The sequence below is a fragment of the Bombina bombina genome, chromosome 2 (assembly GCF_027579735.1).
Source record: "Bombina bombina isolate aBomBom1 chromosome 2, aBomBom1.pri, whole genome shotgun sequence".
In the NCBI taxonomy this organism is placed as follows: Eukaryota; Metazoa; Chordata; class Amphibia; order Anura; family Bombinatoridae; genus Bombina; species Bombina bombina.
In genome coordinates, this window is record NC_069500.1 from 20,255,940 (window position 1) to 20,282,254 (window position 26,315).

A 26,315-nucleotide genomic window follows, 5' to 3' on the forward strand; every position below is an offset into this window, starting at 1 on the left:
TTATAAGCTGTCCCCTACAAACATGAGTCAAAGCTGCAAGTTAGAGGGTCAAAAATAGGTCTGATGTGCTGGGGCACACAGCCTGCTTTTATTGAGGTTACATGCAAACAGGACACTCTCAGGGGGAGGCATAAAATCCCCCATCACACATTTGATATTAGATAGAGAGACACTCCCTTTGACAGGCCACAACATTTACTTCAGCAGATAACATTACACACAATAAAACAATGCAGTCCACCTTATCAATACTAGTCTGATTAGACAATGGGAAAGTTGATCACTAAACCTAATTAGAGCTAATCCCAGCAGATTTGTATTTAGAATGCTTCTTGAAGCTGAACAAAGTTATCTCTGTAGTTCTGACTGAAGGGTCTGTCACATAGCACTTAATGGCACACAATGAAACTGAACCAAGTGGGAGAAAGCCAGGGACAAGTCATTTCACAGGTCTGGGGACATAGTCTTAAAGGGGCATTGTTCACCAAAGTCACAATATGTCCCCAGACGGTTCTTAAAGGGCCATACACACCCAATAAAAGTTAATATGTTTTCAGGGGCACAATCTTCCAGGGGCCATAGTCATGTGGAAGGAGGCTGGCAAATAGGCTTCTCCAAAATCCAGGGAAGCAGGGCAATTTTCCATTTAAAGGGCCAGTTACAAATAGCAGTTTGTAACAGATGTATAGTGATTAGGTGTATAGTGATTAGATGTATAGTGATCAGGTGTATAGTGATCAGGTGTATAGTGATTAGGTGAAAAAGTGATCAGGTGTATAGTGATCAGGTGTATAATGATTAGATGTATAGTGATTAGGTGTATAGTGATCAGGTGTATAATGATTAGATGTATAGTGATTAGGTGTATAGTGATCAGGTGTAAAGTGATTAGGTGTATAGCGATCAGGTGTATAATGATTAGATGTATAGTGATTAGGTGTATAGTGATCAGGTGTATAGTGATTAGGTGTATAGCGATTAGGTGTATAGCGATCAGGTGTATAGTGAACATGTGTATAGCGATCAGATGTATAGCGGTCACAATTTTAGGGGTCAGATGTATAGTGATCAGATATATAGCAGTCAGATGTATAGTGATTAGATGTATAGCAATAAAATGTATAGAGGTCAGATGTATAGTGATCAGATGTATAGCAGTCAGATGTATAGCAGTCAGATGTATAGTGATTAGATGTATAGCAGTCAGATGTATAGTGATTAGATGTATAGCAGTCAGATGTATAGTGATCAGATGTATAGAGGTCAGATGTATAGTGATTAGATGTATAGCAGTCAGATGTATAGTGATCAGATGTATGGCAGTCAGATGTATAGTGATTAGATGTATAGCAGTCAGATGTATAGTGATTAGATGTATAGCAGTCAGATGTATAGTGATCAGATGTATAGAGGTCAGATGTATAGTGATTAGATGTATAGTGATTAGATGTATAGCAGTCAGATGTATAGTGATTAGATGTATAGTGATTAGATGTATAGAGGTCAGATGTATAGTGATCAGATGTATAGTGATTAGATGTATAGTGATTAGATGTATAGCAGTCAGATGTATAGTGATTAGATGTATAGAGGTCAGATGTATAGAGGTCAGATGTATAGTGATTAGATGTATAGAGGTCAGATGTATAGTGATTAGATGTATAGAGGTCAGATGTATAGTGATCAGATGTATAGCAGCCAGATGTATAGTGATTAGATGTATAGAGGTCAGATGTATAGGAGTCACGCGTATAGTGATCAGATGTATAGGGGTCACGTGTATAGTGATCAGGTGTATAGCAGTCAGATGTATAGCAGTCAGATGTATAGTGATTAAATGTATAGTGATTAAATGTATAGCGATCAGATGTATAGCGGTCAGATGTATAGTGATCAGATGTATAGCAGTCAGATGTATAGCAGTCAGATGTATAGTGATCAGATGTATAGAGGTCAGATGTATAGTGATTAGATGTATAGTGATTAGATGTATAGTGATTAGATGTATAGCAGTCAGATGTATAGTGATTAGATGTATAGTGATTAGATGTATAGAAGTCAGATGTATAGTGATCAGATGTATAGTGATTAGATGTATAGAGGTCAGATGTATAGTGATCAGATGTATAGTGATCAGATGTATAGTGATCAGATGTATAGTGATTAGATGTATAGTGATTAGATGTATAGTGATTAGATGTATAGTGATTAGATGTATAGAGGTCAGATGTATAGTGATCAGATGTATAGTGATTAGATGTATAGAGGTGAGATGTATAGTGATCAGATGTATAGTGATCAGATGTATAGTGATCAGATGTATAGTGATTAGATGTATAGTGATTAGATGTATAGTGATCAGATGTATAGAGGTGAGATGTATAGTGATCAGATGTATAGTGATCAGATGTATAGTGATCAGATGTATAGTGATTAGATGTATAGTGATTAGATGTATAGTGATTAGATGTATAGTGATTAGGTGTATAGTGATCAGATGTATAGGGGTCACGTGTATAGTGATCAGATGTATAGGGGTCACGTGTATAGTGATCAGATGTATAGGGGTCACGTGTATAGTGATCAGATGTATAGGGGTCACGTGTATGGTGATCAGGTGTATAGGGGTCACGTGTATAGTGATCAGGTTTATAGGGGTCACGTGTATAGTGATCAGATTTATAGGGGTCACGTGTATGGTGATCAGGTGTATAGGGGTCACGTGTATAGTGATCAGGTTTATAGGGGTCACGTGTATAGTGATCAGATTTATAGGGGTCACATGTATGGTGATCAGGTGTATAGGGGTCACGTGTATGGTGATCAGGTGTATAGGGGTCACGTGTATAGTAATCAGGTGTATAGGGGTCACGTGTATAGTGATCAGATGTATGGGGTCACGTGTATAGTGGGTATTGGGAGTTAGCAATTGAGCACTTCACTGTTTCTTACTTAGATAACATAATGCAGAATTTGTAAAAACAAAATATTTTTTAAAAGTATTTTAATTGTAACCATCCCACATATGTACACTGCAGCTGAGGTGTCTGTTATTTGCATCTGCTGATGGAAAATACTTTCTGTTTCCGAAACTTCGTTTGGAACCAGTGAATGCTTCATGCTGAGTATAACCATAACCCACAAATATCTATAATGAATCTTAATTACTGTTTAGCAGCCCAAGTGTCCCAGGTGCTCCTAGTGTAACACACATAGGGCAAGATTACATCTGCGGCCTCACCCGCAAAAGCCGGCGACACCGGTTTTTATGTGGTTTGGGTATCGCATATACAGCGCCGCATATATTTCACCCGTCGCCCAAATTTTTACTCCCATAAGTTAACATAGAACAGTGTTGCAAATCAGTATCACATATTTAGCGCAAGGACTTACGCAGCGAAAATGGAGAAATTTTACTCCATTTTCACCTCGCCACACATAGGCATGCGCAGCAAGACTTGCACTGAGTATGTGAGCACCGTAACCCCCTGAAAATAGTAACTAACACTTAACGCATGCGCACTATCTATCTATATGTCAACCACCAACCCCAACAACTAATAAACTATATTAACACCTAATCCGCCAACCCCACATTGCAAAACATCTAATTAACCTATTAACCCCCTAATCCGCCAACCCCCCACAACGCTATATACCTAATAAACTATTAACCCCTAAACCTATCACCCCCCTAACTTTAAATTAAAATTACAATATAACTATCTTAAAATAAATAAAAACTTACCGGTGAAATAAAAATATATTTAAAATATAAATTAACCTAACATAACTATTCTAATAAAATATAAATTAAAAATATAAATTACACATTTAAAAAAAACTACGAAAAAAATTAAAAAATCTAAAATTACAAAAATAAACACTAAATTACGAAAAATAAAAACCACTAATCTTACAAAAAACAATAAACGAAATTATCAAAAATAAAAACAAATTACACCTAATCTAATAGCCCTATAAAAATAAAAAAGCCCCCCCCCCCAAAATAAAAACACCCCTAGCCTACAATAAACTAGCATTGCCCTAAGTTAAACAGCTCTTTTACCTGTAAAAAAATACAAAGTCCCCCAACAGTAAAACCCACCACCCAACCAACCCCCCAAAATAAAAATAAAACTAACTAAAGGGGCATTTGTATGGGCATTGCCCTTAAAAGGGCATTCAGCTCATTTTCATTGCCCTTAAAATGGCATTCAGCTCTTTTAACCCCTTAATGACCGGACCATTTTTCAATTTTCTTACCCTTAATGACAATGGCTATTTTTACATTTCTGCTGTGTTTGTGTTTAGCTGTAATTTTCCTCTTACTCATTAACTGTACCCACACATATTATATACCGTTTTTCTCGCCATTAAATGGACTTTCTAAAGATACCATTATTTTCATCATATCTTATAATTTACTACAAAAAAAATAATAAAATATGAGGAAAAAATGGAAAAAAACACACTTTTTCTAACTTTGACCCCCAAAATCTGTTACACATCTACATTCACCAAAAAACACCCATGCTAAATAGTTTCTAAATTTTGTCCTGAGTTTAGAAATACCCAATGGTTACATCTTCTTTGCTTTTTTTTGCAAGTTATAGGGCCATAAATACAAGTAGCACTTTGCTATTTCCAAACCATTTTTTTTCAAAATTAGCGCTAGTTACATTGGAACCCTGATATCTGTCAGGAATACCTGAATATCCATTGACATGTATATATTTTTTGTTAGAAGACAACCCAAAGTATTGATCTAGGCACATTTTGGTATATTTTATGCCACCATTTCACCGCCAAATGCGAGCAAATAAAAAAAAAACTTTACATTTTTCACAATTTTAGGTTTCTCACTGAGATTATTTACAAACAGCTTGTGCTATTATGGCACAAATTGTTGTAAAAGCTTCTTTGGGATCCCCTTTGTTCAGAAATAGCAGACTTTGGCATTGCTTTTTGGTGCTTTTTACCACACGTAAATTATGCCCAGCAGTGAAGGGGTTAATTAGGTAGGTTGTAGGGAGCTTGCAGGGTTAATTTTAGCTTTAGGGTAGAGATCAGCCTCCCACCTGACACATCCCACCCCCTGATCCCTCCCAAACAGCTCTCTTCCCTCCCCCACCCCACAAATGTCCCGCCATCTTAAGTACTGGCAGAAAGTCTGCCAGTACTAAATAAAAGGAGTTTTTTTTTTAATGAAAAAAAATAAAATTTCTCTTGTTAAGTGTATTCAGTCCACGGGTCATCCATTACTTATGGGATATATTCCCTTCCCATCGGGAAGTTGCAAGAGGATCACCCAAGCAGAGCTGCTATATAGCTCCTCCCCTCACATGTCATATCCAGTCATTCTCTTGCAACTCAACTAGATAGGACGTTGTGAGAGGTCTGTGGTGTTTTTTATACTTAGTTTATTTCTTCAATCAAAAGTTTGTTATTTTAAATGGCACCGGAGCGTGCTGTTTGTTCTCAGGCAGTATTTGGAAGAAGAATCTGCCTGCGTTTTCTATGATCTTAGCAGAAGTAACTAAGATCCACTGGCTGTTCTCGCATATTCTGAGCAGTGGGGTAACTTTCAGAAAGGGAATAGCGTGTGGGGAATCCTGCAAACAAGGTATGTGCAGTAAATTATTTTTCTAAGGAATGGAATTGACTAAGAAAATACTGCTGATACCGATGTAATGTAAGTACAGCCTTAAATGCAGTAGCGACTGGTATCAGGCTGATGAATGTATGTACAATAAGTAATTTTCTAAGGAATGGAATTGACTATGAAAATACTGTTAATACTGAGGTAATGTATGAGCCTTAACTGCAGTAGAAGCGACTGGTAGCAGGCTTATTAATAACACTACCTAACTTTTAAAGTGCATGTTTAAAACGTTTACTGGCATGTTATTCGTTTTTTTGTGAGGTACTTTGGTGATAAATCTTTTGGGGCATGATTTTCCACATGGCTGTCGTTTATTTCTATATAGAAACGATTAACTGAGGTTTCCCACTGTTGTAATATGAGTGGGAGGGGCCTATTTTAGCGCTTTTTTTGCGCAGTAAAAATTCAGTTACAGTCTTCCTGCTTCTTCCTCCTTGATCCAGGACGTCTCTAGAGAGCTCCGGGGTCTTCAGAATTCATTTTGAGGGAGGTAATCAGTCACAGCAGACCTGTGACAGTGTGTTTGACTGTGATAAAAACGTTAATTGTTAAATTGATTATCCGTTTTTGGGTATTAAGGGGTTAATCATCCATTTGCTAGTGGGTGCAATGCTTTGCTAACTTAATACATCTAGGGCGCGATCCGATATCGATCGCAGTTTGCGGCGCAAGCGAGGGAACCGGCGTCGCCCGCAGTTTCAGCTCGCAACTCGAGCCATCCCATATAGGTCGCCGTCAGATGCTAACGTGCCGTAAGTCTCACAAACCAGCGATGTCCAGAAATCTGCGTAAGTACAAATTTCTGGCGTCGCCAGTGACTTGCGGCACGTTAGAAACTGCCGGCGCCTATAAAACCTGACTAAAGTTTAAAACACCCGCACTGTCTAACACGCCTCCCTAACATAGCCCGCACTGTCTAACACGCCTCCCTAACATAGCCCGCACTGTCTAACCCTCTATCCGCTATCCCCCCTCACTAGCCTAACAATAAAAAAGCTATTAACCCCTAAACCGCCGCTCCTTTACCCCGCCGCAACCTAATAAAGTTATTAACCCCTAAACCGCCGCTCCCGTACCCCGCCGCCAGCTATATTATATCTATAACCCCCTAAAGTGAGCCCCTAACACCGCCGCCATCTATATTAAAATTATTAACCCCTAATGTAAGCCCCTTACACCGCCGCCATCTCTATTAAAATGATTAACCCCTAATTTAATCTACCTACCCCGCCGCCAGCTATATTATCTATATTAACCCTAAGTATATTATAGTATATATATTAACTATATTAACTATATTAACCCTAATTATATTAGGGTTAATATAGTTAATATAGTTACTATAGTATTTATATTAACTATATTAACTCTATCTAACCCTAACTAAATTTATATTAAATTAATCTAATTCATTTATAAACTAAAATATTCCTATTTAAATCTAAATACTTACCTATAAAATAAACCCTAAGATAGCTACAATATAATTAATAATTACATTGTAGCTATGTTAGGGTTAATATTTATTTTACAGGTAAATTGTTAATTATTTTAACTAGGTATAATAGATATTAAATAGTTATTAACTATTTAATATCTACCTAGTTAAAATAATTACCCAATTACCTGTAAAATAAATCTACACTATCAATAAATTTAATAAACTACAAACATCTATCTAAAAATACAATTAAATTAACTAAACTAAATTACAAAAAAAAACAAACACTAAATTACAAAAAATAAAAAAAAGATTACAAGATATTTAAGCTAATTACACCTATTCTAAGCCCCCTAATAAAATAATAAACCCCCAAAATAAAAAAAATTCCCTGCCCTATTCTAAATTCAACAAATTTCAAAGCTCTTTACCTTACCAGCCCTTAAAAGGGCCTTTTGTGGGGCATGCCCCAAAGAATTCAGCTCTTTTGCATACAACAAATACAATACCCCCCCCCATTACAACCCACCACCCACATACCCCTATTCTAAACCCACCCAAACCCCCCTTAAAAAAGCCTAACACTACCCCCCTGAAGATCTCCCTACCTTGTCTTCACCACACCGGGCCGAACTCCTGATCCGATCCGGGCGATGTCTTCCTCCAAGCGGCAAAGAAGAATTCTTCCTCTGGCGACGTCTTCCTCCAAGCGGCAGCAAAGTCTTCATTCTTCCGGCGGCATCTTCAATCTTCTTTCTTCGCTCCGCCGCCGCGGAGCATCCATCCCGGCCGACTGCTGAACTTGGAATGAGGTACCTTTAAATGACGTCATCCAAGATGGCGTCCGCCGAATTCCGATTGGCTGATAGGATTCTATCAGCCAATCGGAATTAAGTTAAAAAAATCTGATTGGCTGATTGAATCAGCCAATCAGATTCAAGTTCAATCCGATTGGCTGATCCAATCAGCCAATCAGATTGAGCTCGCATTCTATTGGCTGTTCCGATCAGCCAATAGAATGCGAGCTCAATCTGATTGGCTGATTGGATCAGCCAATCGGATTGAACTTGAATCTGATTGGCTGATTCAATCAGCCAATCAGATTTTTTTAACTTAATTCCGATTGGCTGATAGAATCCTATCAGCCAATCGGAATTCGGCGGACGCCATCTTGGATGACGTCATTTAAAGGTACCTCATTCCAAGTTCAGCAGTCGGCCGGGATGGATGCTCCGCGGCGGCGGAGCGAAGAAAGAAGATTGAAGATGCCGCCGGAAGAATGAAGACTTTGCTGCCGCTTGGAGGAAGACGTCGCCGGAGGAAGAATTCTTCTTTGCCGCTTGGAGGATGACATCGCCCGGATCGGATCAGGAGTTCGGCCCGGTGTGGTGAAGACAAGGTAGGGAGATCTTCAGGGGGGTAGTGTTAGGCTTTTTTAAGGGGGGTTTGGGTGGGTTTAGAATAGGGGTATGTGGGTGGTGGGTTGTAATGGGGGGGGGGGGTATTGTATTTGTTGTATGCAAAAGAGCTGAATTCTTTGGGGCATGCCCCACAAAAGGCCCTTTTAAGGGCTGGTAAGGTAAAGAGCTTTGAAATTTGTTGAATTTAGAATAGGGCAGGGAATTTTTTTATTTTGGGGGTTTATTATTTTATTAGGGGGCTTAGAATAGGTGTAATTAGCTTAAATATCTTGTAATCTTTTTTTATTTTTTGTAATTTAGTGTTTGTTTTTTTTTGTAATTTAGTTTAGTTAATTTAATTGTATTTTTAGATAGATGTTTGTAGTTTATTAAATTTATTGATAGTGTAGGTGTATTTGTAACTTAGGTTAGGATTTATTTTACAGGTAATTGGGTAATTATTTTAACTAGGTAGATATTAAATAGTTAATAACTATTTAATATCTATTATACCTAGTTAAAATAATTAACAATTTACCTGTAAAATAAATATTAACCCTAACATAGCTACAATGTAATTATTAATTATATTGTAGCTATCTTAGGGTTTATTTTATAGGTAAGTATTTAGATTTAAATAGGAATATTTTAGTTTATAAATTAATAAGATTAATTTAATATAAATTTAGTTAGGGGTGTTAGGGTTAGATAGAGTTAATATAGTTAATATAAATACTATAGTAACTATATTAACTATATTAACCCTAATATAATTAGGGTTAATATAGTTAATATATATAATGTAATAACTATATTAACTATAATATACTTAGGGTTAATATAGATAACATAGCTGGCGGCGGGGTAGGTAGATTAAATTAGGGGTTAATAATTTTTAAATAGGTGGCGGCGGTGTAAGGGGTCAGATTAGGGGATAGATAAGGTAGATGACAGCGGTGTAAGGGGTTCTAATTAGGGGATAGATAAGGTAGATGGCGGCGGTTTTAGGGGCTCACAGTAGGGGGTTAGTTTATGTAGATGGCGGCGGGGTCCGGGAGCGGCGGTTTAGGGGGTAATAACTTTATTAGGGATTTCGGGGGGGGGGGGTGGATCGCGGTTGACAGGGAGATAGACATTGCGCATGCGTTAGGTGTTAGGTTTATTTTAGAAGATCGCGGTTGACAGGGAGATAGACATTGCGCATGCGTTAGGTGTTAGGTTTATTTTAGCAGCCAGTTTAGGGAGTTACGGGGCTCCAATAGTCAGCGTAAGGCTTCTTACGGCTGCTTTTTGTGGCGAGGTGAAAATGGAGTAAGTTTTCTCCATTTTCGCCACGTAAGTCCTTACGCTGCATATTGGATACCAAACTGCGCTGGTTTGGTATACCTGCCTATGGCCCAAAAAACTACGGGCGACGGCAGAAATATACGCGCGTAACTTCTAGGTTACGCCGTATATAGGATACCAAATCAGCGTAAATATTGGCGTCGCCGGCTTTTGCGGGCGACGCTTTATATCGGATCGACCCCCTACTGTGAAAATTTGGTTGCTATAACTGATTTGGTTCATTGTTATTTCAACTGTGACTATTTTTTGTGCTTCTTAAAGGCGCAGTAGCGTTTTTTATATTGCTTGTAAACTTATTTGAAAGGATTTTCCAAGCTTGCTAGTCTCATTGCTAGTCTGTTTAAACATGTCTGACACAGATGAATCTGTTTGTTCACTATGTTTGAAGGCCAATGTGGAGCCCCACAGAAATATGTGTACTAAATGTATTGATGTCACTTTGAATAAAAGTCAAATTTTATCTGTAAAGAAATTATCACCAGACAACGAGGGGGAAGTTATGCCGACTAACTCTCCTCACGTGTCAGTACCTTCGCCTCCCGCTCAGGAGGCGCGTGATATTGTGGCGCCAAGTACATCAGAGAGGCCCATACAAATCACTTTGCAAGACATGGCTGCTGTTATGACAGAGGTATTATCTAAATTGCCTGAATTAAGAGGCAAGTTAAGGACAGAGCGAGCTGATGATGTGAGAGCCATGTCCAATACTGCGTCACAATTTGCAGAACATGAGGACGGAGAACTTCATTCTGTGGGTGACGGATCTGATCCAGGGAGACCGGATTCAGAGATTTCTAATTTTAAATGTAAGCTTGAGAACCTCCGTGTATTGCTAGGGGAGATATTAGCGGCTCTGAATGATTGTAACACGGTTGCAATTCCAGAGAAAATATGTAGGTTGGATAGATACTTTGCGGTACCGGTGTGTACTGACGTTTTTCCTATACCTAAAAGGCTTACAGAAATTATTAGCAAGGAGTGGGATAGACCCGGTGTGCCCTTTTCCCCTCCTCCGATATTTAGAAAAATGTTTCCAATAGACGCCACCACACGAGACTTATGGCAGACGGTCCCTAAGGTGGAGGGAGCAGTTTCTACTTTAGTTAAACGTACCACTATCCCGGTGGAGGATAGTTGTGCTTTTTCGGATCCAATGGATAAAAAATTAGAAGATTACCTTAAGAAAATGTTTGTTCAACAAGGTTTTATCTTACAGCCCCTTGCATGCATTGCGCCTGTCACTGCTGCTGCGACATTTTGGTTTGAGTCTCTGGAAGAGGCCATTCGCACAGCTCCATTGGATGAGATTATGGCCAAGCTTAAAGCACTTAAGCTAGCTAATGCATTTGTTTCTGATGCCGTTGTACATTTAACCAAACTAATGGCTAAGAACTCCGGATTCGCCATCCAGGCGCGCAGAGCGCTATGGCTTAAATCCTGGTCAGCTGACGTGACTTCTAAATCTAAATTGCTTAATATTCCTTTCAAGGGGCAGACCTTATTCGGGCCCGGCTTGAAAGAAATTATTGCTGACATTACTGGAGGTAAGGGTCATACTCTTCCTCAGGACAGGGCCAAATCAAAGGCCAAACAGTCTAATTTTCGTACCTTTCGTAACTTCAAGGCAGGAGCAGCATCAACTTCCTCCGCTCCAAAACAGGAAGGACCTGTTGCTCGTTACAGACAGGGCTGGAAAGCTAACCAGCTCTGGAACAAGGGCAAGCAGGCCAGAAAGCCTACTTCTGCCCCTAAGACAGCATGAAGTGAGGGCCCCGATCCGGAAACGGATCTAGTGGGGGGCAGACTATCTCTCTTTGCCCAGGCTTGGGCAAGAGATGTCCAGGATCCCTGGGCGTTGGAGATCATATCTCAGGGATATCTTCTGGACTTCAAAGCTTCTCCTCCACAAGGGAGATTTCATCTTTCAAGGTTATCAGCAAACCAAATATAGAAAGAGGCATTTCTACGCTGTGTGCAAGACCTCTTAGTAATGGGGGTGATCCACCCAGTTCCGTGGATGGAACAAGGGCAAGGGTTTTACTCAAATCTGTTTGTGGTTCCCAAGAAAGAGGGAACCTTCAGACCAATCTTGGACCTAAAAATCTTAAACAAATTCCTAAGAGTTCCATCATTCAAAATGGAAACTATTCGAACCATTCTACCCATGATCCAAGAGGGTCAATACATGACCACAGTAGATTTAAAGGATGCCTACCTTCATATACCGATTCACAAAGATCATTATCGGTACCTAAGATTTGCCTTTCTAAACAGGCATTACCAGTTTGTAGCTCTTCCCTTCGGGTTAGCTACGGCCCCGATAATTTTTACAAAGGTTCTGGGCTCACTCCTAGCGGTGCTAAGGCCGTGAGGCATAGCGGTGGCGCCGTATCTAGACGACATTCTGATACAAGCGTAAAGTTTTCAAATTGCCAAGTCTCATACAGATATAGTTCTGGCATTTCTGAGGTCGCATGGGTGGAAGGTGAACGTGGAAAAGAGTTCTCTATCACCACTCACAAGAGTCTCCTTCCTAGAGACTCTGATAGATTCTGTAGAAATGAAAATTTACCTGACGGAGGCCAGGTTATCAAAACTCTTAAATGCTTGCCGTGTCCTTCATTCCATTCCACGCCCGTCAGTAGCTCAGTGCATGGAAGTAATCGGCTTAATGGTAGCGGCAATGGACATAGTACCATTTGCGCGCCTGCATCTCAGACCCCTGCAATTATGCATGCTAAGTCAGTGGAATGGGGATTACTCAGATTTGTCCCCTCTACTAAATCTGGATCAAGAGACCAGAGATTCTCTTCTCTGGTGGCTTTCTCGGGTCCACCTGTCCAAGGGGATGACCTTTCACAGGCCAGATTGGACAATTATAACAACAGATGCCAGCCTTCTAGGTTGGGGCGCAGTCTGGAACTCCCTGAAGGCTCAGGGATTATGGACTCAGGAGGAGAAACTCCTCCCAATAAATATTCTGGAGTTGAGAGCAATATTCAATGCTCTTCTAGCTTGGCCTCAGTTAGCAACACTGAGGTTCATCAGATTTCAGTCGGACAACATCACGACTGTGGCTTACATCAACCATCAAGGGGGAACCAGGAGTTCCCTAGCAATGTTGGAAGTCTCAAAGATAATTCACTGGGCAGAGTCTCACTCTTGCCACCTTTCAGCGATGTACATCCCAGGCGTGGAGAACTGGGAGGCGGATTTTCTAAGTCGCCAGACTTTTCATCCGGGGGAGTGGGAACTTCATCCGGAGGTCTTCGCTCAACTGATTCATCGTTGGGGCAAACCAGATCTGGATCTCATGGCGTCTCGCCAGAACGCCAAGCTTCCTTGTTACGGATCCAGGTCCAGGGACCCGGGAGCGGCGCTGATAGATGCTCTGACAGCCCCTTGGGTCTTCAACATGGCTTATGTGTTTCCACCATTTCCGCTGCTACCTCGACTGATTGCCAAGATCAAACATCAGTGATTCTGATAGCGCCTGCGTGGCCACGCAGGACCAGGTATGCAGACCTAGTGGACATGTCGTCCTGTCCACTATGGTCTCTACCTCTGAGGCAGGACCTTCTAATACAAGGTCCTTTCAAACATCCAAATCTAATTTCTCTGAGGCTGACTGCATGGAGATTGAACGCTTGATCCTATCAAATCGTGGCTTCTCGGGGTCAGTTATTGATACCTTAATACAGGCACGGAAGCCTGTTACCAGAAAAATTTACCATAAGATATGGCGTAAATATTTATATTGGTGCGAATCCAAGGGTTACTCATGGAGTAAGGTTAGGATTCCTAGGATATTGTCCTTTCTACAAGAGGGTTTAGAAAAGGGCTTATCTGCTAGTTCGTTAAAGGGACAGATTTCTGCTCTGTCTATTCTCTTACACAAACGTCTGGCAGAAGTTCCAGACGTCCAGGCTTTTTGTCAGGCTTTGGCTAGGATTAAGCCTGTGTTTAAGACTGTTGCTCCTCCGTGGAGCTTAAACTTGGTTCTTAAAGTTCTTCAAGGGGTTCCGTTTGAACCCCTTCATTCCATTGATATTAAGCTTTTTTCTTGGAAAGTTCTGTTTTTGATGGCTATTTCCTCGGCTCGAAGAGTCTCTGAGTTATCGGCCTTACATTGTGATTCTCCTTATCTGATTTTCCATTCAGACAAGGTAGTTCTGCGTACTAAACCTGTGTTTTTACCTAAGGTAGTTTCTAACAGGAATATCAATCAGGAGATTGTTGTTCCATCATTATGTCCTAATCCTTCTTCAAAGAAGGAACGACTTTTACATAATCTGAAGTTCTATTTACAGGCAACTAAAGATTTTCGTCAAACTTCTTCCCTGTTTGTCGTGTACTCTGGTCAGAGGAGAGGTCAAAAAGCTTCGGCAACCTCTCTATCCTTCTGGCTTCGTAGCATCATACGTTTAGCCTATGAGACTGCTGGACAGCAGCCCCCTGAAAGAATTACAGCTCATTCCACTAGAGCTGTGGCTTCCACCTGGGCCTTTAAGAATGAGGCCTCTGTTGAACAGATTTGCAAGGCTGCAACTTGGTCTTCGCTTCACACTTTTTCAAAATTTTACAAATTTGACACTTTTGCTTCTTCGGAGGCTGTTTTTGGGAGAAAGGTTCTACAGGCAGTGGTTCCTTCCGTTTAAGTTCCTGCCTTGTCCCTCCCATCATCCGTGTTCTTTGGCTTTGGTATTGGTATCCCATAAGTAATGGATGACCCGTGGACTGAATACACTTAACAAGAGAAAACATAATTTATGCTTACCTGATAAATTTATTTCTCTTGTAGTGTATTCAGTCCATGGCCCGCCCTGTCTTTTTAAGGCAGATCTAAATTTTAATTAAAGCTCCAGTCACCACTGCACCCTATGGTTTCAACTTTCTTGTCCTTTCTTGTCTTGTTTCGGTCGAATGACTGGATATGACATGTGAGGGGAGGAGCTATATAGCAGCTCTGCTTGGGTGATCCTCTTGCAACTTCCTGTTGGGAAGGGAATATATCCCATAAGTAATGGATGACCCGTGGACTGAATACACTACAAGAGAAATAAATTTATCAGGTAAGCATAAATTATGTTATTTTAGCTGTGATGGACTCCTGCCTTAGCCCCAACCTCCATGATCCTCCCCCCCCAGCTCTCTAACCCTCTCCCCTATCTAATTGCGGCCATCTTATGTTTTCTGTAGTGTAGCAGCCCTCCACAATACCCCTATCCCCCTCCCCCTCCCAGATCCTTTAAAAAAATTTTTTTTTAAATCTTCCCCCCCCCCCCTCTTCCCTCCTCATTGGTGTCAGTGGCCAGCTAATGCGCGCGCACGCGTGCCCCCCGCACGCTCCCGGCACCCGGCGTGCACATTGCACTTCTAGGAACCGGATGCCGGGTAGCGATGGGCCGCCCACCCGCCTCCCTGTTACGCTCCCACCCACCAACGAACCGGCACCGTGGCTCTCTCTGCATCGGAGTCTTCTAAAAAGGTATTGCAGGATGCCTCCATATGGAGGCATCACTGCAATACCCTGAGAGCTGCTGGAAGCGATTGCGATCGCTTCCAGCACTATGTTAGACAACTGACGTACCAGGTACGTCCATTGTCATTAACTGCTTGTTAATGCATGACGTACCTGGTACGTCAGTTGTCATTAAGGGGTTAAAAAAGCCCAAAGCCCTAATCTAAAAAAAAAAAAAAAAAACACCCCAAAAAAATGAAAAAAAAACCCCTAACACTAACCCCAGAATATCTACGGTTTCTGAAGTTCGGACATCCATCTTCATCCAGGCAGCGAGAAGTCTTCATCCTGGTGGCGATATCTTCATCCATCCTGGGGGCGTCTTCTATCTTCATCCCGGCGGCGCAGAGCAGAGACATCCTGGAAGCCGAAGACATCCTGTGCGGAGTGTCCTCTTCATAGGGTCCCCACCGTACACTGAAGTTGAATGCAAGGTAGCCGATTCAAAATGGCGTACCTTGCATTTCTATTGGCTGATTTGATTCTTCAAACTCAAATCAGCCAATAGGATGAGAGTTTCTTAAATCCTATTGGCTGTTCAAATCAGCCAATAGGATTTCAGTAGCTCTCATCCTATTGGCTGTTTTGAACAGCCAATATGATTTCAGAAGCTCTCATCCTATTGGCTGATTTGAATTTTAAGAATTAAATCAGCCAATAGGAATGCAAGGTACGCCATTTTGAAACGGCTACCTTGCATTTAACTTCAGTGTATGGCAGTGACCGTATGAAGAGGACGCTCTGCACAGGATGTCTTCGGCTTCCAGGATGACTCCGCTCCGCGCTGCCGGGATGAAGATAGAAGACGCCCCCGGGATAGATGAAGATATCGCCACCTGGATGAAGACTTCTCGCCGCCTAGATGGAGAACCGTGAGTTTCTGGGGTTAGTGTTAGGTTTTTTTTTTAGATTAGGGCTTTTTTAAAAGAAATTAATGCCCCTTTAAGGGCAATGAAAAAGAGCTTAATGCCCTTTTAAGGGCAATGCCCATACAAATGCCCTTTTAGGGGCAATGGGTAGCTTAGGTTTTTTTTTAGAGTTAGGTTTTTTTATTTTGGGGGGTTGGTTGGGTGGTGGGTTTTACTGTTGGGGGACTTTGTATTTTTTTACAGGTAAAAGAGCTGTTTAACTTAGGGCAATGCCCTACAAAAGGCTATTTTAAGGGCTATTGGTAGTATATTGTAGGCTAGGGGGTGTTTTTATTTTGGGGGGCTGCTTTATTTTTATAGGGCTACTAGATTAGGTGTAATTGTTTTGATTTTTTGTAAGCTTAGTGTTTTTTATTTTTCGTAATTTAGTGTTTATTATTTTTTGTAATTTTAGATTTTTAATTTTTTTAGTGGTGTTAGGTTTTTTTAAATTTGTAATTTAGATCTTTTTAATTGGTGTTTTTTTTTTAATTTTATTAGAATAGCCATGTTAGGTTATTTTATAGTTTAATGTTAGGTTTATTTTTATTTCACTCGTAAGATTTTATTTATTTTAAGATAGTTATATTGTCATTTTAATTTAAAGTTAGGGGGGTGTTAGGTTGGGGGTTAATAGTTTAATTTAGTGTTTTGCGATGTGGGGGGCCGTCGGTTTAGGGGTTAATAACTTTATTATAGTGGCAGGGATGTGGGAGGCCAGAGGTTTAGGGATTAATATGTTTATTTAGTGGCGGGCGATGTGGGAAGCCGGAGGTTTAGGGGTTAATAACTTTATTATAGTTGCAGCGATGTGGGAGGCCGGAGGTTTAGGGGTTAATAATTTTATTATAGTGTCGGCGATGGGGGAGGCCGGAGGTTTAGGGGTTATTTGCTTTATTATAGTGTCGGCGATGTGGAAGGCCGGAGGTTTAGGGGTTAATAGGTTTATTTAGTGTCAGCGATGTGGGAGGCCGGAGGTTTAGGGGTTAATAGGTTTATTTAGTGTCAGCGATGTGGGAGGCCGGAGGTTTAGGGGTTAATAGGTTTATTTAGTGTCAGCGATGTGGGAGGCCGGAGGTTTAGGGGTTAATAGGTTTATTTAGTGTCGGCGATGTGGGAGGCCGGAGGTTTAGGGTTTTTTTGCTTTATTATAGTGGCGGCGATGTGGGAGGCCGGAGGTTTAGGGGTTAATATGTTTATTTAGTGTCAGCGATGTGGGAGGCTGGAGGTTTAGGGGTTAATATGTTTATTTAGTGTCAGCGATGTGGGAGGCCGGAGGATTAGGGGTTAATAGGTTTATTTAGTGTCAGCGATGTGGGAGGCCGGAGGTCTAGGGGTTAATAACTTTATTATAGTTTCAGCGATGTGGGAGGCCGGAGGTTTAGGGGTTAATAGGTTTATTTAGTGTCAGCAATGTGGGAGGCCGGAGGTTTAGGGGTTAATAGGTTTATTTAGTGTCGGCGATGTGGGAGGCCGGAGGTTTAGGGGTTATTTGCTTTATTATAGTGTCGGCGATGTGGGAGGCCGGAGGTTTAGGGGTTAATATGTTTATTTAGTGTCAGCAATGTGGGAGGCCGGAGGTTTAGGGGTTATTTGCTTTATTATAGTGTCGGCGATGTGGGAGGCCGGAGGTTTAGGGGTTAATATGTTTATTTAGTGTCGGCGATGTGGGAGGCCGGAGGTTTAGGGGTTAATAACTTTATTATAGTGTCGGCGATGTGGGAGGCCGGAGGTTTAGGGGTTAATAGGTTTATTTAGTGTCGGCGATGTGGGAGGCCGGAGGTTTAGTGGTTATTTGCTTTATTATAGTGTCGGCGATGTGGGAGGCCGGAGGTTTAGGGGTTAATATGTTTATTTAGTGTCAGCAATGTGGGAGGCCGGAGGTTTAGGGGTTATTTGCTTTATTATAGTGTCGGCGATGTGGGAGGCCGGAGGTTTAGGGGTTAATATGTTTATTTAGTGTCAGCAATGTGGGAGGCCGGAGGTTTAGGGGTTATTTGCTTTATTATAGTGTCGGCGATGTGGGAGGCCGGAGGTTTAGGGGTTAATATGTTTATTTAGTGTCGGCGATGTGGGAGGCCGGAGGTTTAGGGGTTAATATGTTTATTTAGTGTCGGCGATGTGGGAGGCCGGAGGTTTAGGGGTTATTTGCTTTATTATAGTGTCGGCGATGTGGGAGGCCGGAGGTTTAGGGGTTAATAGGTTTATTTAGTGTCGGCGATGTGGGAGGCCGGAGGTTTAGGGGTTATTTGCTTTATTATAGTGTCGGCGATGTGGGAGGCCGGAGGTTTAGGGGTTAATATGTTTATTTAGTGTCAGCAATGTGGGAGGCCGGAGGTTTAGGAGTTATTTGCTTTATTATAGTGTCGGCGATGTGGGAGGCCGGAGGTTTAGGGGTTAATAACTTTATTATAGTGTCGGCGATGTGGGAGGCCGGAGGTTTAGGGGTTAATATGTTTATTTAGTGTCAGCAATGTGGGAGGCCGGAGGTTTAGGGGTTATTTGCTTTATTATAGTGTCGGCGATGTGGGAGGCCGGAGGTTTAGGGGTTAATAACTTTATTATAGTGTCGGCGATGTGGGAGGCCGGAGGTTTAGGGGTTAATAACTTTATTATAGTGTCAGCGATGTGGGAGGCCGGAGGTTTAGGGGTTAATAGGTTTATTTAGTGTCAGCAATGTGGGAGGCCGGAGGTTTAGGGGTTAATAGGTTTATTTAGTGTCGGCGATGTGGGAGGCCGGAGGTTTAGGGGTTATTTGCTTTATTATAGTGTCGGCGATGTGGGAGGCCGGAGGTTTAGGGGTTAATATGTTTATTTAGTGTCGGCGATGTGGGAGGCCGGAGGTTTAGGGGTTAATAACTTTATTATAGTGTCGGCGATGTGGGAGGCCGGAGGTTTAGGGGTTAATATGTTTATTTAGTGTCAGCAATGTGGGAGCCCGGAGGTTTAGGGGTTAATAGGTTTATTTAGTGTCAGCAATGTGGGAGGCCGGAGGTTTAGGGGTTAATATGTTTATTTAGTGTCGGCGATGTGGGAGGCCGGAGGTTTAGGGGTTATTTGCTTTATTATAGTGTCGGCGATGTGGGAGGCCGGAGGTTTAGGGGTTAATAGGTTTATTTAGTGTCGGCGATGTGGGAGGCCGGAGGTTTAGGGGTTAATATGTTTATTTAGTGTCGGCGATGTGGGAGGCCGGAGGTTTAGGGGTTATTTGCTTTATTATAGTGTCGGCGATGTGGGAGGCCGGAGGTTTAGGGGTTAATATGTTTATTTAGTGTCGGCGATGTGGGAGGCCGGAGGTTTAGGGGTTATTTGCTTTATTATAGTGTCGGCGATGTGGGAGGCCGGAGGTTTAGGGGTTAATAGGTTTATTTAGTGTCGGCGATGTGGGAGGCCGGAGGTTTAGGGGTTATTTGCTTTATTATAGTGTCGGCGATGTGGGAGGCCGGAGGTTTAGGGGTTAATATGTTTATTTAGTGTCGGCGATGTGGGAGGCCGGAGGTTTAGGGGTTAATAACTTTATTATAGTGTCGGCGATGTGGGAGGCCGGAGGTTTAGGGGTTAATATGTTTATTTAGTGTCAGCAATGTGGGAGGCCGGAGGTTTAGGGGTTATTTGCTTTATTATAGTGTCGGCGATGTGGGAGGCCGGAGGTTTAGGGGTTAATATGTTTATTTAGTGTCGGCGATGTGGGAGGCCGGAGGTTTAGGGGTTAATAACTTTATTATAGTGGCGGCGATGTGGGAGGCCGGAGGTTTAGGGGTTAATATGTTTATTTAGTGTCAGCAATGTGGGAGGCCGGAGGTTTAGGGGTTATTTGCTTTATTATAGTGGCGGCGATGTCGGGGGCGGCAGATTAGGGGTTAATACATTTAATATAGTGTTTGCAATACAAAAGGGTGGCGGTTTAGGGGTTAATATGTTTATTTAGTGTCGGCGATGTGGGAGGCCGGAGGTTTAGGGGTTAATAACTTTATTATAGTGTCGGCGATGTGGGAGGCCGGAGGTTTAGGGGTTAATATGTTTATTTAGTGTCAGCAATGTGGGAGGCCGGAGGTTTAGGGGTTATTTGCTTTATTATAGTGTCGGCGATGTGGGAGGCCGGAGGTTTAGGGGTTAATATGTTTATTTAGTGTCGGCGATGTGGGAGGCCGGAGGTTTAGGGGTTATTTGCTTTATTATAGTGTCGGCGATGTGGGAGGCCGGAGGTTTAGGGGTTAATAGGTTTATTTAGTGTCGGCGATGTGGGAGGCCGGAGGTTTAGGGGTTATTTGCTTTATTATAGTGTCGGCGATGTGGGAGGCCGGAGGTTTAGGGGTTAATATGTTTATTTAGTGTCAGCAATGTGGGAGGCCGGAGGTTTAGGGGTTATTTGCTTTATTATAGTGTCGGCGATGTGGGAGGCCGGAGGTTTAGGGGTTAATATGTTTATTTAGTGTCGGCGATGTGGGAGGCCGGAGGTTTAGGGGTTAATAACTTTATTATAGTGTCAGCGATGTGGGAGGCCGGAGGTTTAGGGGTTAATATGTTTATTTAGTGTCAGCAATGTGGGAGGCCGGAGGTTTAGGGGTTATTTGCTTTATTATAGTGTCGGCGATGTGGGAGGCCGGAGGTTTAGGGGTTAATATGTTTATTTAGTGTCGGCGATGTGGGAGGCCGGAGGTTTAGGGGTTAATAACTTTATTATAGTGGCGGCGATGTGGGAGGCCGGAGGTTTAGGGGTTAATATGTTTATTTAGTGTCGGCAATGTGGGAGGCCGGAGGTTTAGGGGTTATTTGCTTTATTATAGTGTCGGCGATGTGGGAGGCCGGAGGTTTAGGGGTTAATATGTTTATTTAGTGTCGGCGATGTGGGAGGCCGGAGGTTTAGGGGTTAATAACTTTATTATAGTGTCGGCGATGTGGGAGGCCGGAGGTTTAGGGGTTAATATGTTTATTTAGTGTCAGCAATGTGGGAGGCCGGAGGTTTAGGGGTTATTTGCTTTATTATAGTGTCGGCGATGTGGGAGGCCGGAGGTTTAGGGGTTAATATGTTTATTTAGTGTCGGCGATGTGGGAGGCCGGAGGTTTAGGGGTTAATAACTTTATTATAGTGGCGGCGATGTGGGAGGCCGGAGGTTTAGGGGTTAATATGTTTATTTAGTGTCAGCAATGTGGGAGGCCGGAGGTTTAGGGGTTATTTGCTTTATTATAGTGTCGGCGATGTGGGAGGCCGGAGGTTTAGGGGTTAATATGTTTATTTAGTGTCGGCGATGTGGGAGGCCGGAGGTTTAGGGGTTAATAACTTTATTATAGTGGCGGCGATGTGGGAGGCCGGAGGTTTAGGGGTTAATATGTTTATTTAGTGTCGGCGATGTGGGAGGCCGGAGGTTTAGGGGTTAATATGTTTATTTAGTGTCAGCAATGTGGGAGGCCGGAGGTTTAGGGGTTATTTGCTTTATTATAGTGGCGGCGATGTCGGGGGCGGCAGATTAGGGGTTAATACATTTAATATAGTGTTTGCAATACAAAAGGGTGGCGGTTTAGGGGTTAATAGGTAGTTCGAGTGTTAGTGTACTTTGTAACAGTTTAGTTATGAGTTTTTTGAAACATTTTACAGGGATATTCTCAGAATGTTCATCACACTCATTCGGTTTGATCTATGTACAAAGTGTGTGTAATATTTACTAGCGCCTTGAAGACGCCCTCTCTCTGTTTCACTCCATTAGGATTTGCAAATAACTTCAGCCCTGCACCTTGTTCTGCCTTATAAATGTCCTGGTGTCTGAAGTGAAATAGGGGACTGCATAGCCCCTCCCCTGAGTGTCATGTCCCTCCTACTTTACACCCACCTATGTCACACCCTATCCCATCTAAGGACCACCCATTCCTCTTGTCATCACTCCACACACGTAACACCTGCTACTCCGCCCATTATACACCCAATCAGATCTCTTCTATTGACTATAAACACCAGTATGTCTGCAAAAGCACTGGGCCGCGGGGAATTATAGGGATATGTAGTTTTAAGCCACCAATCAGCAAGTGCTACCCAGAGTCTAAGCTTACATTCCTGCATTTTCAAATAAAGATAGCAAGAGAACGAAAAAATATTGATAATAGGAGTAAATTAGAACGTTGCTTAAAATTGCTGCTCTGTCTGAATCATGAATGAAAAAAATTTGGGTTTCATATCTCTTTAATAATACTATAATATCCTCTGTGGGCATTGGATCACAGTTTAAACCGGTACAAAACTATCAAATTAAAAATGAACTTTAAAGAGACAGTGAACTCAAAAAAAGGTATTGTTTAAAAAGATAGATAATCCCTTTATTTACCAATCCCCAGTTTTGCATAACCAACACGTTTATATTAAAGGGACAGTAAACACTCCGTACAAATGTACCTTATTCAGTAGTTGCCAAGCTGCTGAGTAGTCTGCAGTACGTTAATATTACCTCTTCACATCGTATTGTGTCTCATAGTCAATTCAAACAGTGCATCCAGACCGTTAAAAATGGCCCCCAAACTCAGCCCCTAAGGATACTACTTCCTAACCTTTATTCCACATGCCCCTCTAGTAAGCGACTCGCAAATCAGTTCTTTCCGTTCATGGACGGTAGCGCTTGCCTCATCAGATCACATGTCAAATGCGCAACGTCTGGGGGAGCTAACAATCCGGAACCATCGGATAACTACTTCTTTGTGCTTTGCATTTACGGCCGGAGCAGAAAAGTACAGAGGGTATCGATCTATTCTGCACATCCGGTAATAAAGCTAAGGAAAATAATTGTGGTGCACATGCGCATCGCCATGCCAGAAACATTGATATGTCATCTTCGTGATGACGCATTTGAAATCACTGTGAACGAGCAGAGGTATTGAAAACAAATGTGAACGTGGATGAAGAAGGTAGAGGGAGGAGGAGTTTGGGGGCCATTTTGGACACCAATATTTAGATAATGATATTTATGTGTGCTGATGTTCTTCACTATTGGGGGTTTGTGGATAATGGTTACTTGGTTATGTATTTTGTGAATAAATAGAGATGTTAGTGGTGTTTACTGTCCCTTTAATATACTTTTAACCTATGTGATTACCTTGTATCTAAGCATCTTTTGACAGCCCCTTAATCACATGACTTTTTACTTATTATCTATTGACAACCCAGGGGCGTGAGCACAATGTTATCTATATGGCCCACATGAACTAGCTGTCTCTTGTTGTGAAAAGCTAATAAAAAGAGGCTGTCTATAGTGGCTTAGAAACAGGAAGACATTTTAGAGATTTAAATGTTTAAAGTATATTACATAACAGTGTTGTGCAAAGCTGGGGAATGGATAGTAAAAGCGTTATCTATCTTTTTAAATAACAATTTCTTTCATGTAATTAGCAAGAGTCCATGAGCTAGTGACGTATGGGATATACATTCCTACCAGGAGGGGCAAAGTTTCCCAAACCTTAAAATGCCTATAAATACACCCCTCACCACACCCACAATTCAGTTTTACAAACTTTGCCTCCGATGGAGGTGGTGAAGTAAGTTTGTGCTAGATTCTACGTTGATATGCGCTCCGCAGCAAGTTGGAGCCCGGTTTTCCTCTCAGCGTGCAGTGAATGTCAGAGGGATGTGAGGAGAGTATTGCCTATTTGAATGCAGTGATCTCCTTCTACGGGGTCTATTTCATAGGTTCTCTGTTATCGGTCGTAGAGATTCATCTCTTACCTCCCTTTTCAGATCGACGATATACTCTTATATATACCATTACCTCTGCTGATTCTCGTTTCAGTACTGGTTTGGCTATCTGCTATATGTAGATGAGTGTCCTGGGGTAAGTAAGTCTTATTTTCTGTGACACTCCTAGCTATGGTTGGGCACTTTGTTTATAAAGTTCTAAATATATGTATTCAAACATTTATTTGCCTTGACTCAGAATGTTCAACTTTCCTTATTTTTCAGACAGTCAGTTTCATATTTGGGATTATGCATTTTAATTTAACATATTTTACCTTAAAATTTGACTTTTTCCCTGTGGGCTGTTAGGCTCGCGGGGGCTGAAAATGCTTCATTTTATTGCGTCATTTTTGGCGCGGACTTTTTTGGCGCAAAAATTCTATTTCCGTTTCCGGCGTCATACGTGTCGCCGGAAGTTGCGTCATTCTTTGACGTTATTTTGCGCCAGAAATGTCGGCGTTCCGGATGTGGCGTCATTTTTGGCGCCAAAAGCATTTAGGCGCCAAATAATGTGGGCGTCTTTTTTGGCGCTAAAAAATTTGGGCGTCATTTTTGTCTCCACATTATTTAAGTCTCATTATTTATTGCTTCTGGTTGCTAGAAGCTTGTTCACTGGCATTTTTTCCCATTCCTGAAACTGTCATTTAAGGAATTTGATCAATTTTGCTTTATATGTTGTTTTTTTCTTTTACATATTGCAAGATGTTCCACGTTGCAACTGAGTCAGAAGTTACTACAGGAAAATCACTGCACAGTGCTGGAGCTACCAAGCTAAGTCTGCTATAAACTTTTGGTATCTGTTTCTCCAGCTGTTATTTGTATTGCATGTCATGTCAAACTTATTAATGCAGATAAAATTTCCTTTAGTACTGTTACATTACCTGTTGCTGTTCCGTCAACATCTAATTTTCAGAGTGTTCCTGATAACATAAGAGATTTTATTTATTTTAAATCCATTAAGAAGGCTATGTCTGTTATTTCTCCTTCTAGTATACATAAAAGTCTTTTAAAACTTCTCTTTTTTTCAGATGAATTTTTAAATGAACATCATCATTTTGATGCTGATAAATCTTTGTATTTGTCCAAGATGGAATTTATTCGTTCTTTACTTAAAGAAGTGTTATTTGCATTAGAAATAGAGGATTCTGGTCCTCTTGATACTAAATGTAAACGTTTAAATAAGGTAGTTATTCCAGAAGTGTTTTATCTCCCTGATGCTATTTCTGAAGTAATTTCCAGGGAATGGAATAATTTGGGTAATTTATTTACTCCTTCTAGACGTTTAAGCAAATTATATCCTGTGCCATCTGACAGATTAGAGTTTTTTGGGACAAAAATCCCTAAGGTTATGGGGCTGTCTCTACTCCTGCTAATGTACTACTATTCCTATGGCAGATAGTACTTCATTTAAGGATCCTTTAGATAGGAAAATTGAATCCTTTCTAAGAAAAGCTTACTTATGTTCAGGTAATCTTCTTAGACCTGCTATATTTTTAGCGGATGTTGCTGCAGCTTCAACTTTTTGGTTAGAAGTTTTAGCGCAACAAGTAACAGATCATAATTTTATAGCATTATTATTATTCTATAACATGCTAATAATTTTATTGGTGATACCATCTTTTGATATCATTAGAGTTGATGTCAGGTATATGTCTCTAGCTATTTTAGCTAGAAAAGTTTTATGGATTAAACTTGGAATACTGACATGTCTTCTAAGTCAACTTTGCTTTCCCTTTCTTTCCAGGGTAAATAATCATTTCGTTCCTTTCCTCACAACAAGGAACAAAAGCCTGATCCTTCATCCTCAGGAGCGGTATCAGTTTGGAAACTATTTCCAGTTTGGAATATATCCGAGCTTTATAGAAAGCTATAGCCAGCTCCTAAGTACCTATGAAGGTGCGGCCCTTATTCCAGCTCAGCTGGTATGGGGCAGATTACGTTTTCTTCAAAGAAATTTGGATCAATTCCGTTCTTAATCTCTGGTTTCAGAAACATTGTTTCAGAAAGGTACAGAATTGGCTTCAAGTTAAGGCCTCCTGCTAAGAGATTCTTTTCTTTCCCGTGTCCCAGTTAACACAGCAAGGCTCAGCATTTCTGAAATGTGTTTCAGATCTAGAGTTGGCTGGAGTATTTATGCCAGTTCCAGTTCTGGAACAGGGGCTGGGGTTTTATTTTATCTCTTCATTGTACCAAAGAAGGTCAATTCCTTCAGACCAGTTCTGGATCTATCATTATTGAATCGTTATGTTAGGATACCAACATTCAAGATGGTTACTGTAGGACTATCCTGCCTTTTGTTTAGCAAGGGCATTATATGTC

At 41.4% G+C, this 26,315-nt stretch overlaps 1 protein-coding gene across 1 annotated transcript in view; it reads left to right on the top strand.

Moving 5' to 3' along the window:
* Positions 1 to 26,315, top strand: part of DNAI1 (dynein axonemal intermediate chain 1) — an 803,770-nt gene that overhangs the window by 668,248 nt on the left and 109,207 nt on the right. The window lies entirely within an intron of this gene.